The following is a 15000-nucleotide window of genomic DNA, read 5'->3' on the forward strand; positions in this document are numbered from 1 at the left end:
CACATTGGTAAGTTGGATTAAACAGTGTGTGGTTTTAAACACGAGTAGCGTGTACCCTGTTTTAACAACACATAAACATGTCCGCGCATGTAACGTTAAAGTCAGACTTGCAAGCTCTAACGTTAACGTTGTATAGTCCAGCCCGAGATGTGAAACAGCATTTAGGTGTTTAGAACAACAGTAGAGTGTGTGTTTGTTCGCGCAGTTACAATGTTTAGCTGTTTTTTCTGTGGCATATCAGTGCAAACCCTTAGGGAACACGTTTTACATGTCAAACTTCATCGTAATGAACCACAATGCGTGTTCAAGTGCGGCGCCACAGATTGCCACGAAACGTTTCGTTCATATGGGGCATTTAAGGCTCATTTTTACCGTAAACATAACATAGATTCACATGTTGACACTACAAATGCCCTTACTAGGGATGGGTGGATCGATCCTTAAGTATCGATATTTTCGATACTGCCTTTGTATCAAAAGGATCGATTCTCAAATAAAAGTATCGATACTATCTGTTTGTTTAGCCGCCTATTTCAAATACGTCAGAGCGTCAACAAATTGTCGATAGCGCTGTTGACAGGTTGGCCAGAGCAAATTGTGACGCGCTTGCGACAATTAGTACATGTTCTGTGAATTCCTACTGACCACTCTGGCGATCATCACTAGGAATTAATGAAGCAGAACGTACGGTCAGTTAGCGCAGACAGGTGTTCGAGTGCATGACTGCAATGAGTGAACGAAAAAGAAGTGTTATTTGGCAGTGGTGGCTCAGTGGTTGAGGCTCAGGGTTACTGACCAGAAGGTCAGGGGTTCAAGCCCCAGCACCACCAAGATGCCACTGTTGGGCCCTTGAGTAAGACACTTAACTCCAGGTTGCTCCGGGGGGATTGTCCCTGTAATAAGTGCACTGTAAGTCGCTTTGGATAAAAGCGTCTGCCAAATGCATAAATGTAAAATGTAAATGTATTTGGAGCTATTTCACTCCAGTAAATACTGACGAAGCCTCGTGTGACATTTGTAAAAAAAACATACGCCACTGTGGTAATACCACAAATCTGACCAAACATCTGAAAGCAAAACACCCTACAGAGCACGACGAGGTGCAGCTGAAACGAGCAGAGGAGTCAACACAGACACGACCCACATCTTCTAGCTCGAGGCAGAGTTCACTAGCAGAATGCTTTCAGAGAGGTCAAAAACGTTATCCAGGTATAAAGTGGTGGTTAGATTATTTGAATACAAAAAGTCACATTATTTATAGCTATTATTTGTACAATATATACTGTTTCAGATATGAAGCTATTACAGTATTTTATTTGGAGCAGAATATTAAACTGGATATTTTGCTTTAAACATTTTTTCATTATATATATCTATTTCTGTTACCTGATAGGCTATCTGGTGGATATTTTGAGTTAAATCATTTATACATTATTTTTAACATTTAAAAAAAAAAGTTTATTAAACAAATGACATAGTTTGTGTCAAGTAACATGGGAGAGATTTACTATCATTATAAATTCTTAATGCCTGTAACACAGCTTTAAGAACATAATATATGTATTATATTTTATAGATGACTCGCAGAGAGCATCAGAAATTACAAGAGGCATAGGAGAGATGATTGCAAGGGACCTCCAGCCAATCTCAGTTGTAGAAGACAGAGGATTTATTGCTCTTGTCAAGATTCTTGATTCACGTTACCAAATCCCTTCCCGGAAAAAGCTGATGGAGTGTACAATTAACGATATGTATGCTGAATGTAAAGGCAAAGTAATGACAACATTACAACATGCAAACCATGTCATTCTCACAACAGATATGTGGACCTCAAGGTCCACAGAGGCATATTTAACTGTGACCTGTCATTTTATTGACAACTGGCAAATGCAGGATTTTGTGCTAGAAACCTGCTGTTTCAGTGTACAGCACACAGCTGACAATATTAGTGCACAGCTGAAAAGAATAGCTGAAGAATGGGGCATAACTCAAAAGGTACTTGCAGTTGTCACAGACAACGGTGCAAATATGGTTGCTGCAGTGCATAAGGCTGGCTGGATGCATTACCCATGTTTTGCCCACACATTAAACTTGGTGGTCAAAGATGCAATAAAGGCATCTCCGGAGACCGCTCATCTGCTGGAAAAATGCAGAAGCATTGTATCCTTTTTCCACCACAGCACAAAAGCCACAGAGAAGCTTAAACAGATACAAAATCAACTGAAAGTGGCAGAACATAAACTGATTATTTCAGTTGAAACCAGGTGGAATTCAGCTTTCTACATGTTGGAGAGGCTACATGAACAAATAGATCCGGTTACAACATCCCTCTGTTTACTTAGAAAGAGTGACTTGTGCTTTACAACTGAAGAACGGTCTGTTATCAATCTAACCATTGAGGCCCTGAAACCTTTTGAGGAGGCAACACGTGAAGTGTCAGCAGAAAAATATACTTCTGTCTCTAAGGTCATTCCTCTAGTATCACTGCTTCTTAGAGCATCTGCTGCCACAGAGCGTCAAGGAAGCTCTTTTGCCTCAGAACTGGCACAGCAATGTCAGCGGAGATTCCGTGGAATTGAAACCATACACAGTCTTGGTGCCAGCACCTTTCTTGACATAAGGTTTAAGCACCTGGCATTTCGTGACAAGAATCATGTAGAAGCAGTAAAAAAGCGACTCCTATCTGAAATGCAGGATGTCCACTTGGCGGTTGCACCAGAAATTACCTCAACATCTACCCTAAGGTCTGTGTCAGACTGTGCATCATCAGTGACTCCTCCAATGACCCCATGTACTGATGTACCATGTACAACATCTACAGCTAAAGGAGGCATATGGGGGGATTTTGACTCGCAGGTTCTATCAGCACAACAACAACAATCAGGAAGCAGCGATTCCATAATTGAAATGCGTCGCTATGCTGAGGAAAAAGTAGTTCCCCGAAACCAAGACCCATTAGTTTGGTGGAGAAATCATGAACAAACCTTCCCAGCTCTCAGCAAACTAGCTAAAAAATATCTTGCGGTCACTGCATCATCTGTCCCGTCAGAGAGAATTTTTTCTAAAGCAGGGGAGTTGACTAGTCAAAGAAGAAACAGACTAAAGGGGAAAAATGTCAACATTCTATTGTTCCTTAACAAAAACCTATAAATAACACATGAAGATTCCAATTAAAAATTCTGTTCAGGTTCAAGTTTTACAATTAAATCATTTGAAGTGTTCTCAGCCGAACTGTCATCCAGTGCATTCCAGTCTTTTATCACGGGTTTATTTAATTTAATTTAATTTTTAAGTTAAAAATTAACTTAATCATTCATAGAAAAAACAGGCTCAAGAGGAAAATGTTAATGTCAACTTGTTTGGAAGAAATGTTGTAAAAGTTTTCAGTGCTTGTTAATAAATGTAAGCAAAACGTTGTCATGTCCATGTTATTTATTATTAATAATGTTGCAATCACAATACTCTATAAAATCACTTACATATAAATAATTCATAAAAGTATCGGAATCGGCGATACTTGTCTTCAAAGTACTTGGTATCGGATCGAAAAGAAAATAACTGGTATCGCCCATCCCTAGCCCTTACGATGTTTACGTGTAATATTTATATGTGCCAGCGCCAGTGTCGCGATGTCAAATCACTAACAGCTCACTTAAAGGAACAGCCGAAGGACGTGTTGTGACATGTCCGGTAACAGGATGCGACCATACGTTCACTAATAGGTCGTCGTTTACATCCCACATGTCCAGGAAACACAGACAGTGTTCCGTGAACAGTATAAGTGATCTTTATAAGGAGACAGTTTCTCAGTGTCTCGAAACTGAACCTTTAGTTACAGGCCCTACAGAGAGATTTAGCGAGACTAATGAGGGTGAAGTTCAAGAAAATTTCAATGACCTGTTTCTCAGAAATATTTGTCTTTTCTACTTGAAATTACATGGGCAGTTCCTACTGCCAGCATCAACTATACAAAATATTGTTGAAGAGATGCAGAGCATACATGAACTAGGACAGACATTTACTTTGAATTGAGTGCATTTCTGAAAAGTGATTTAACAGATGAGGACATTGGTAGAATATGTGATGTTGTGAAAAAATCTGACTTATTCACCATTAGTCATGAAGGACCAATGAGAACCATTTTTTCAAGAACAAAGGCTTTCAAAGAGATGTTCAGATACACAGAACCAGTAAAGTTGTATTTAGGAAGAGATGAAACAAGGTCACAGAGGTTTGCCTACTATGTTCCATTGAAAGACACTTTGAGATGTTTATTGGAGTCTGACTTATGGCGGAATTGTGCTGCACAGGATACATGCTTACCGTGCACAGATGTGCTTTGTGATGTCAGTGATGGTCAGGTATTCAAAAATGAGTTCTTTTCTCAAAACCCATCATGTCTCAAACTAATTCTATATCAAGATTCTTTTGAGGTGGTGAACCCATTAGGTTCAGCAAAAAGCAAGCACAAAATACTAGCTGTATATCTGTCTCTGGCTAATTTACCACCTCATATAAGATCAAGTACAGACCACATGTCACTTGTAATGCTGTGTCGAGAAAAAGACTTCAAACACTTTGGACATGACAAAGTTTTCTCAAGGCTAATTGCAGACTTAAAAGACCTGGAAGACAATGGAATAACCGTGGCAGAGGAAAATGTTAAAGGGACTGTTTTGTGCATTGCAGGGGACAATTTGGGGTCTCATAATATCGGTGGATTCACAGAAAATTTTAGTTTTTCTGAATATTTCTGCAGGTATTGCCAGATATCACGAAGAGATTTTCAAACGGATCCAAATGCTTGTGGGCCTCAGCGCACTCCTGAAAACTACAATTCTGCTGTGGAGATTTTACAGTCTGAGGGACAACAAAGCGTCGAAGGTATAACATCTGAGTCAATTTTTAATTCATTGAATTACTTTCACGTTTGCATGCCTGGCCTGCCACCTTGTTTAGGCCATGACATTTTTGAGGGTATCCTTTCCTATGATTTAGCTCTTTACCTGAAGTACTTCATCAAGCAGAAAAAGTGGTTCACTTATTCAATTCTGAATAGACGCATTAAGCAATTTAAATACAGTGCCTCTGATGCATTGAGTAAGCCATGTGCAGTGAACTCCAATGGTTTAAAGCTTTCTGGTCATGCTATTCAGAACTGGAATTTTCTTAGACTTCTTCCTGTGATCATGTGTGACAAGGTGAAAGAGCCCATGGATGATGTTTGGCAGTTGACCCTTCAGCTAAAAGACATTGTGGAGATGGTTTGTGCACAGAAAATTTAATTGCCAGAGGTCGCATACCTTGACGTTCTTATCCAAGAATATCTTGCTTCTAGATTCTCTCTTTTTCCAGGACATAGACTAAAGCCTAAGCATCACTACTTGCGACACTACCCTGCACTGATTTTAAAGTTTGGTCCTTTGATCAGATTGTGGACGATGCGCTTTGAGAGTAAGCACAGTTACTTTAAAAGATGTGCTAGGAACTTAAAGAATTTCAAAAACCTGTGCTTCACTCTCTCTGAAAGACATCAAATGTACCAGGCCTATCTGTCAGAAGGGTCAATGTGTGATCTAACTTTGAGGGTAAAAAACAGCACTCCATTTTACCCAGAGCTGTATAGTGATTCTGTTAAAGATGCATTGAGGCAGTTTGAATTTACAGAGAACAATACCAAAGTCTCAGCAGAAGTAATGTACAGGGGTACGTTATACAAAAAAGGCCAGTTCCTTGTGACAAATAATATGGACTCAATAGAGTTTGGAGAACTTGCACTTATTCTCATAAAAGATCAAGTTGTTCATTTTCTGCTGAGAATGTATGTAGCAGAGTTAATTCCTGCATACCATTTGCATGAATTGAAAAATCAGACTGAAATAATGCATTGTGTGAAAATCAATGACCTGGCAGATTTCTATCCTTTAACATCCTATATGATGAATGAAAAAAGGGTAATTCCATTAAAGCACAGTGTGATGTCACACTGAACATAATTGTTGATCTGTATTTTCTCAATTTTGGGTTTATTTACGTGAATTATTATTATTATTATTATTAATATTATTATTTTAATAATTATTCAATTATTATTTTTTTCAGAAATGGGTGATTCAGAGCTAAACATTTCAAACATCAGCAATGCCATTGATGCTGTATTACCTGACCTCCCAATCGCAACTAAAAAATCTCTTGAGGAGACCATAAAGTCACTTGGAGTGGAGACCCCAGAAGATTTCAGATTTCTCAAGGAATCAGATCTGGCAGCTGTACTGAGGCCCATTCAAGCCAGGAAATGTATTTCTGTTCTAAAGGAGACCAGTAAGTCCATGTTTTTGTTTCCGTTACAAAAAGTTTAATTTCAAAATGAAAATTATCTTATTTACTCACTCTCAGATTGTTCCAAATGTGTATACATTTCTTTGTTCTGCTAAACACAAAGGAAGATATTTAGAAGAATGTCAGTAACCAAGCAGATATCGTCCCCCATTTACTGCCATAGGAGGAAAAAATACTGTTAGAGTCAATGGGGGACGATATATGTTTGGTTACTGACATTCTTCTAAATATCTTCCTTTGTGTTTAGCAGAACAAAGAAATGTATACACGTTGGGAACAATCTTAGGGTGAGTAAAGGATGACAGAATTTTAATTTCTGGGTGAACTATCCTTTTAATGGTCAGACATATTTATTACTTTTGTTATTAAAAGTAGCAATAACTTTATTACTTTTTGTTATTTGTTCTATTTAATACAATGTATTTACTGTTTATTTTAACAGTGAGGCAAAAAAAATTACAGTTAAAGTAACTGTTCAACTGTAAAAGCAAAAAGTTTGTAATTTACTTAATATCTTGTCATTCTAAATGAACATCTGGTTTGGAATAACAATAGGGCAATAAATGGTTATGTTTTTTATTTTGGTTGAACTATTCCTGGTCTAACTAAGTACGTACTTGTGACTTTTTTTGACTGATTGTGAGAGTTTATTTTAGACTAACAAAGTCTCTCACTGAAAGGAAACCTGTAGATCCAGATCTCAAATCTTTAGACACTGAAGTGTTTTTACTTCACAGTTATTACACACATATAAATCAATCATGTCAAATAAAAGCAGCAGTCACAATCACATTTGATACGACACAAAGTAGAATGAAAACATGTTTTATTATTATATTTCATAAATGTTTTCAGTTTTCACATGAACTTTACTTTCAAAAATACTAAACCAGATAAACCTGTTCTGTTTTCTGACACTGTTATAAAGCAGATGACCATCAAACCACAAACAGCAGAAGGAACTGAATCTCTGTGACTCACATTGTGTGAATTCCTCACGAGTATATAAAGGAAACTTCTCCACAACAGAAGATGTTCATGGTTTGACTTTCTACTCGAGTCGTGTCAATATATATATAATAGATCAGGATTCTTCTACACAACAGATGATGTGAATGTTTCTGCACTTCACTCATTTATTCAAGGTAATTAAAACACTTTTATCTTTAATTCTTTTATAAAAACCTTCATATCGGATTAAATACAGACAAATGTTTTTCAGTTCTCCATGTAAATCTGGACATTAATGTCAGGATTGAAATACATCTGGACCATCACAAATTGCAGAACGAGAGAAAGTGAGGAAATGGCCAAAGATCAACAAGTCAATGAAGAATCAAACAGTTTCATGTTTCTTCGTCAAAGCAGCACAAATATTTTCCGACCAAACAGTGAGTTATTGTGTTTATTAAATGATATCAGTCATTATTTACATCATATCTCATATTCTCTGTAATCTAATGGTGTAGAATTGATCCTAAACAATAAGTGAGTTTATATGATCAGATGTTTGTATGTTTAATCTGTAGTGTCTGCTGATCTCAGACCTGTACAAACACAATCTTATGTATCACAGACTGTTAAACATGAGGTGAGATATTCACAGATCATCTACAGAAACTAAACGCTCAAAATAAATGTTCAAATGTTCAATTAATACATTTTCTTTTTCTTTAGAAAAGCACATCAAGATCTCTTCTGGAAGACTGTCTGAGACACGTTCAACTCAACTTTCAGCATTTACGATTGAAAATGAAGCAAAACTTCAAATAATCTCTCAAACTCTAAAAACTGGACAAAAGAAACGTTCTTACTTTCTAAACAGAAGACATTCATGAACTGCGAATAAACTCACAGACGCTTATATAGTAACAGAGCGTAACGAGGGGGCGTGGCCTGTTCAATTGTGTTCATTTGGGAACTCCCAGTTACGAAACACCTCACATCTCTCGTGTCGTCATGAGCTGTGCATGAATCCAACTAATATGTGGCTTTCTAATTTTATGGATATTGGGAAAGAATGTTCCTTTTGTAACAACTGTGAGGAGTCTTTAAATCATCTGTTTGTTGATTGCCAGAGTGTAAAGTCATTTTGGAAAGATTGTTTTTTTACTTATTCAGTTAAAATTAATCTAACGATAACTCTGAATGTGAAAGAAATTATTTGCTACTTTGAGAATGATGATAAAAATATTCACAATTTTGTAAATTTTATCATCCTGAATGGCAAATTTTTCATTCATAAATGTAGATTGTCAAAATCTCCCCCTTTATACAACGTTTTCTCTAACGAACTCATTTAGTTAATGAAGTCTCTTAAAATTGTAAAAAATTCAAAAGCTATGTCTATTGTAAAATATTATGAATCTGTATATGGCGTCTTATGAATGTCTCTATTTTATTTTATATTTCTCTTTTTATTTAATCATCTTTGGAGCTTGTATTATTCATGCCTGTTATTTTTTGTAATGTTATTTACTTGTTCTAAATAAAAAAAATAAATAAATCATTGATTTTGGAATGTCTTAAAAAAAAAAAAAAAAAAAAAAAGAGCTGTGCATGAAAATGCTGCAGAGGGCGGAAACATCATTATATAAGCGTGTTCAACGTCATGACGTCACAGCTCACTGGGAGTTCTCAAATAAACACTATTGAACAGGCCACGCCCCCTTACACTCTGTCACTATATAAGCGTCTGTCAGTGAGTTTATTCACACATTGAACAGTTCATGAAGCTGGTGAAACACGTCCAGGATATAAAATGATTTTCTCTTTGATTTACAGTTTATTATTTATATGATTACAGACTGTTGTGGATATCTCTACATGAATATTGTAAATATGGGGCGGATCTAGAAAAATATTTATGGGGTGGCGACATATGGCAGACTTATATATACTTAATTTAATCACGTTTATCACAGTTTGATGAGAAATAGTATGTACACACTACAAAAGGGCACAGGCTGCCATTTACAAACTCATACAGACAAACTTCATCTCATGCAATCGATGTCTTGCATTTGAGGTTTCATGTGAAACAGTTCATATTAGGAATAAGTGACCAGACAATGTGATCTCACTTAATAGGAGAGAGAAGTATGATTGAAGTACGGGCATTATCACCGGAAAGGCATTAAGGTAAGACACAGGTGATGACAGGCAGATGTGTGAGAGGGGAAGCAAACGCACGCAGCATTTGTACAAGAAGAAACTCTACAGAGAAAAACGTCCACATGAGGATCTATGGACTGAGCTGTACTAAAGTGAGCATAAATACACTCCCTGATCAGTGTCTTGCCGCTCTGGCGTCATCTCGTGCTGCATTCAGTGCAGTCGGACATTTCAGATTCGCGCTCTTGGCCATAACTTTTAATTCTTTGCTGCCAACTGGGGTGGCAGCAGGGGTGGCAAGGTATTCTTTTAGGGTGGCATTTGCCACCCCGGTAGATCCGCCCCTGTTGTAAATCACATTTAAACTTGTTTTTAATAACACATGTGTGTGGATAAATATTCAAGAGATGTTGATTTGAGTGATTTATAGTCATTAATGCATGAAACATCTTCATTTATACTGTATATATTTAATATCACACTGATTCATATCAAATGATCTGACAGTGTTATTTACTGTATAAATGTGTAAACACAGTGACTGATGCATTACATTCATAAACATCATAATAATATTAATACAACTAATATTTTACTCATTTGCATTAAAGAAGACTGTGATGTCATCTGAACTCTCTTGCAGCTTCTCTCTCCCTAATTATTGCCCTCCAAATCCAGATTATAGTTTAAACCTCCTAAACTGGGGGGAGGAGCCTCAAATCATACAGACACCTAGAGAGAGAGAGAGAGAGAGAGAGAGAGAGAGAGAGTGAGAGTGGTCTGGCAGTGAATGCACTAAAAGAGAAAGCTAGAAGAGCATTCTATGCTATTAAGGGCAAATTTGCCCAAGTTGACATTCCTGTAACAATCTGGTGTAAGATCTTTGATAGTATTATAATGCCTATTGCTCTGTACGGATGTGAGGTTTGGGGTCTGTATGGCAGATTACTGGAGATGGGACAAACACCCCATTGAATCCCTGCATGCTGAATTCTGTAGGAACATTCGAAGAGTTCAGAGAAGAACACCTACTAATGCATGCTGGGCCCAACTAGTCAGATACGCCCTTATTATACATATTGAGAAACGATCCCTCAAATTTTGGACACACCTAAATTCAAGTTCCCCTAACACACTGCAATATGAAGCCCTTAAAACCCAAGAGCTGAAGCCTAAAACCAGAACTAACCCACTAACAACTAACAAACACCAGATTCAGACCAGCACTGCTTTTCACTTGCTTCTGAAGCGGTTTTGTGCGTCTGACGAGCGGTGTGTATGCTGGAATTAACATAACAGATGTGGTCTGAGTAGCCGAGGTGGGGGCGGGGCTCCGCCCGGTATGCGCCTGGGGTGTTTGTGTAAACAAGATCAAGCGCGTTCGCCCCTCTCGTTGCAAAGTCCACATACTGATGGAATTTAGGGAGCACTGTCTTGAGATTCGCATGGTTGAAATCTCCGGCGACAATAAACAGTCCGTCGGGGTGAGCGTTCTGCAGTTCGCTCATAGCCCCATACAGTTCACAGAGCGCTTTAGCGTTAGTGCTGGGGGGAATGTAAACTCCGGTTATGCAAACAGTGGTGAATTCCTGTGGTAGATAAAAAGGTCTGCATCTAACAGTCACAAGCTCCAACAGCGATGAACAGTAACTAGAGACTAGCATAGAGTTCTTGCACCATTCCGTGTTGATGTAAACACACAAGCCACCACCGCGAGTCTTACCGCAGAGCAGGGCCGTGCAGAGACCTTTGGAGGGGCAGGTGCTCAAAGTATAAAAGGGGCACAAGGAACAAGGCTTTAAATAGCGCGGTGCTCAAAATATCAATACAGTAATATATCGTGACACATTCCTTGCTGATTCGCGTATCGATACGGATGATTCTGTATTGATACGGCAGCAAATACTGTGATGCAGTTTTGGAAAAGAAACAGAACAGAAAAGACAATTTTAAGTTTAAATGTTAAAAAAAATATTTTCTGTCCAGAATAATTAGAAACTGAAGTGTCTTAAGTTGTACCAACCTGATGGCTTTTTCTTCTCTGTTATACAGAATAATTAAGAACAGCCGTTATAGTAAAAACTATAGTAAACATTATAGTAAAATCAACGTGGCCCATGTTTCGTACAGTAGAGTATAGTTTTATTTAATGCCATGTCAGCATTTGTGGCTATTTTGATGGCAAAAACTGAATTACAAAAATACAAGAGTTCCATTAATATAATAAAAACAAAAACATAGCAAACAGAAAAAATACAGCAATTTTATTTAACAGCAAATACAACAGATTTTTTACATTAATGTGATACCTGTTCTGGTAAAATCTTACTATATTCCTTGAGTGAGTATGCTGCCTTTGCTGTTGTTGTTGCTGCTGCTAATACTGGAGTTGATCTGAGAGACTGTAGACATTAAAACAACAAACATATAGGAGATATATTAGCTGATTAAACAATTGTTATGTTACCATGACAAGATGTAAAGATTGCTGAGAGTGTTTGGAACTGGCTCACTGACCTGCCAAGGCTGACTGCTCCAAGAAAATAAGAGGGAGATGCTCACAGAGGCTGCTGCACACCAAGAGCTGCAGGTAGAGAAAATAAGATACCAGATTCAAAAAAGTAAAATTATCTGAGAAAAAAATAAAACATTAATGGGGGATAGGATGATGGTGGCCATGGCAGGGGTGAGAGTGAGACACAAACATCTATATAGACAGAGGTGTGTGTGCTTGTCTGTCTACAGTACACAATACTGTGATCATGATTTCAAGTTGCATTGTGACTCTGAGATGTAGTTGGATTTTGATTGATTATGTCTAATCAAAAATATAAATAAAGAAACTAAAATGTGTATGTGTGTGTTCATTCTGTTGGCACCTACTAAAAATCACAGTGTAGCATTAATCTTACCAATAAGTGGAGGATGAGTTGTTGTAGGCTTTTATAACAGAAATTTCCTGTTGGCCATGTCCCTAAAAATGTTAATGACATTATTGTCATTTATTGGAATGTCCTTCTCAATGGCCAACAGAAGAAGGTCAGACAATCTCTCCTCTTTGCAAAGGCTGCGAAGTTTGGTTTTCACAAGCTTCAGTTTTGAGAAGGAATGTTCCACAGTTGCTGTGGACACCGGAAGTGTGCCATATGTCTTCAGCAGCAGAGTCATGTTGGGGAAAACTAGATGTGCATTGTTTTCCTTGACCGCTGACAGAATAGAAGACACATTGGCTGGTGGTCAGACAAATTTAAAACCTTTATATATTTTACAGAAGAGAGCTATAAGAATTATTCATAAAGTAAATTATCGAGAACATACAAGCAAATTGTTTGCTAAATCCAGAATATTAAAGCTAGAAGATTTGGCTAAGTTTCAAACACTAATAATATTGTTTAAAGTAAGACTGAAAATCTTACCAGAGATAATACAACATTATTATCAGTTAGAAAAAGAGTATAGTAGGAGAAGATATAATTTTAAACATCAATTTGCACGTACGACTATAAAACAAATGTGCCCCTCAGTTTTGGGAGTAAAATTGTGGAATTCATTGCATGATAATCTTAAAAGTTGTAGTAACATTGGTCAGTTTAAGTATAAACAGAGTACATTCAGTCAGTATTAATATGGTGAGGGTTATGTTGTTCCTGGATTTGTTTGGTTTGGTTTCTTGTTGTGTTTTGTTTAGTTTTTTTATTTTTTATTTTTATTTTATTGGGTCTAATAATATCGGTTAGCATAAGCAGAGATATAAGCAAAGTAAATTCGGTTAGTATTAATATAGTGAGATCCATGTTGTTGTCTTGTTTTTTTTTTTCTATATGTATTGGATTACTTGTTGTTTTGCTGTCTGGGCATTGCCTGCTTTTTTATACTGCATGAATTGCTGTTATTTAAATCAACATTGTTTTTTGTCAGTGTAATTTTGGCTGTAAGCTGCTTAAGAAAGTTATTTTGTAGTTTGCAATAGGGGACAGATATTATAAGATTTTATCTTCTTTCTGCTCCCTTTTGCACATGGGAATTTAAATTATGTAAAGAAGAAAATGAAATGTTTTGTGTTTTACCATGGAGCAATAAAAAAATAATATGAATGGTGGGCATGAGTATGACATATGGAAGACCTTCAATTCTGTCTGCAATTTGTCTTCATCTTCAATATTGTAGAACTGGCACAGTTTCTTCACAGCTTGGAGTTCTGCTGTTGGAATGCTAGCTGTTTTCCAGTTCTCTGGGACTGTCAGGCAATGGAAGGCATGCAATATTTCCCATTTGGAATTATCTCCTCCTTTAAAGCATCTCTGAATAGTGGTCTTTGCTGTTGTAGAAAGAAAATATTTTTGTCATTTAAAATATAATTATATTTTAATCCTGTTCTGAATTGTTTTATTTTTATAATGATAATTCAGAGAATTAGAAAATCAGTATAAGCCTTATCAGTGTTGTTGTGATAATTATTTTAAGGCACTCTACTTTTTTTTTTTAAATAAATACTGAAATAATAATAATAATAATAATTTTGTCAAAAGGCATAAAAAAGACAAGACCCCTCGACGCCTGTGAGTGAAACTTTTCTCCCTCAAACAGCAAGCTAACGTTACTTCTACAGGCTACACACAGCAATATATACAACATATCTGCATGCTCTCTTCACGTCGTTCTTGTAAAATAATAATAAATAAATAAACATCAAAATCACTTCACTGGTAATGAATCCCCACTTACCAGCTGCCGCGGTCGCGGTGTTGAAGATATCTTCCGGTAATTAAAAAATGCGCGTGCTGCGGCCGTGCGGCGTGAGGAATAGTCCCGGTCGGATGAGGTCGTCGTCAGGTGAAAGGTCATCATCTGGATCATTTTATTTAAGGCTAAATTATTAATCATACATTTTACTAATATTTAGATTTGGCATAGGCAGGCATTCACAAAAGGGCCTTTAATAAATAAAAAAAATGAGAGGAATTTTTTCTTTGACAAAAGGGCACTTTGGGCACCAAGGGGCAGGTGCTCAAGAACAACTAAAATACTTGAACCTTTTAAAACTCAAACACCAGATGACAGACCTCTCCACACAGACACACAACATCTGTTTTAAAACAGTGTTTATATGAAGTCACTTTATTTTCCATTATTGTGTTCATGAACTAACACACATTAGAGAACATATAAGATATACAGTATATAATCAGTGCTGCTGGATTAATGCTGAAATGTAATCTGATTTACACATAACACAGTTTACACAACAAGTTACACAACACAATATACAATACACCCCCCTTGTGTTATTAAGAGAAGTATGAAATGTGTCCAGTATAAGATTAATAAAGTGCTGATATATGTATCGTGAGAGATCAAGAGTTCAATAGTCTGATTGTTTGGGGGAAGAAGAGGCGCTGGTGAGTCTTCTTCACAACGGCCTCAGTGTGGACGGACCATGTGAGTTCCTCAGTGATGTGGACACCGAGGAACTTGAAGCTGCTGACTCTCTCCACCGGTGCTCCATTAATGGTGATGGGGCTGTGTTCTCCGTCTTTCCTCCTGAAG

The 15000-nt window shown here is 37.1% G+C and overlaps 3 long non-coding RNA genes across 5 annotated transcripts in view; 1 reads left to right on the plus strand and 2 right to left on the minus strand.

Annotated features, from left to right (window-relative positions):
- Positions 1–7282: 7282 nt before the first annotated feature.
- LOC127627852 (uncharacterized) lies at positions 7283–8814 on the plus strand. Its single transcript, XR_007968578.1, has 4 exons — positions 7283–7484; positions 7562–7730; positions 7869–7930; positions 8017–8814. It is a non-coding gene; the product is annotated as an uncharacterized LOC127627852 (long non-coding RNA).
- Positions 8815–9729: 915 nt separating this feature from the next.
- On the minus strand, positions 9730–14460 carry LOC127627855 (uncharacterized). Its single transcript, XR_007968584.1, has 5 exons — positions 14179–14460; positions 13578–13771; positions 11971–12037; positions 11783–11855; positions 9730–10185 (listed from the first exon to the last, which is right to left on the minus strand). It is a non-coding gene; the product is annotated as an uncharacterized LOC127627855 (long non-coding RNA).
- Positions 14461–14735: 275 nt separating this feature from the next.
- The window catches only part of LOC127627853 (uncharacterized), a 6274-nt gene continuing 6009 nt past the window's right edge, over positions 14736–15000 (minus strand). For all 3 annotated transcript variants that reach the window (XR_007968579.1, XR_007968581.1, XR_007968580.1), the window contains one exon: positions 14736–15000. This exon is cut by the window's right edge and continues 498 nt beyond it. This is a non-coding gene — a long non-coding RNA (uncharacterized LOC127627853).

Source organism: Xyrauchen texanus, chromosome 34, assembly GCF_025860055.1.
Source record: "Xyrauchen texanus isolate HMW12.3.18 chromosome 34, RBS_HiC_50CHRs, whole genome shotgun sequence".
NCBI lineage: Eukaryota > Metazoa > Chordata > Actinopteri > Cypriniformes > Catostomidae > Xyrauchen > Xyrauchen texanus.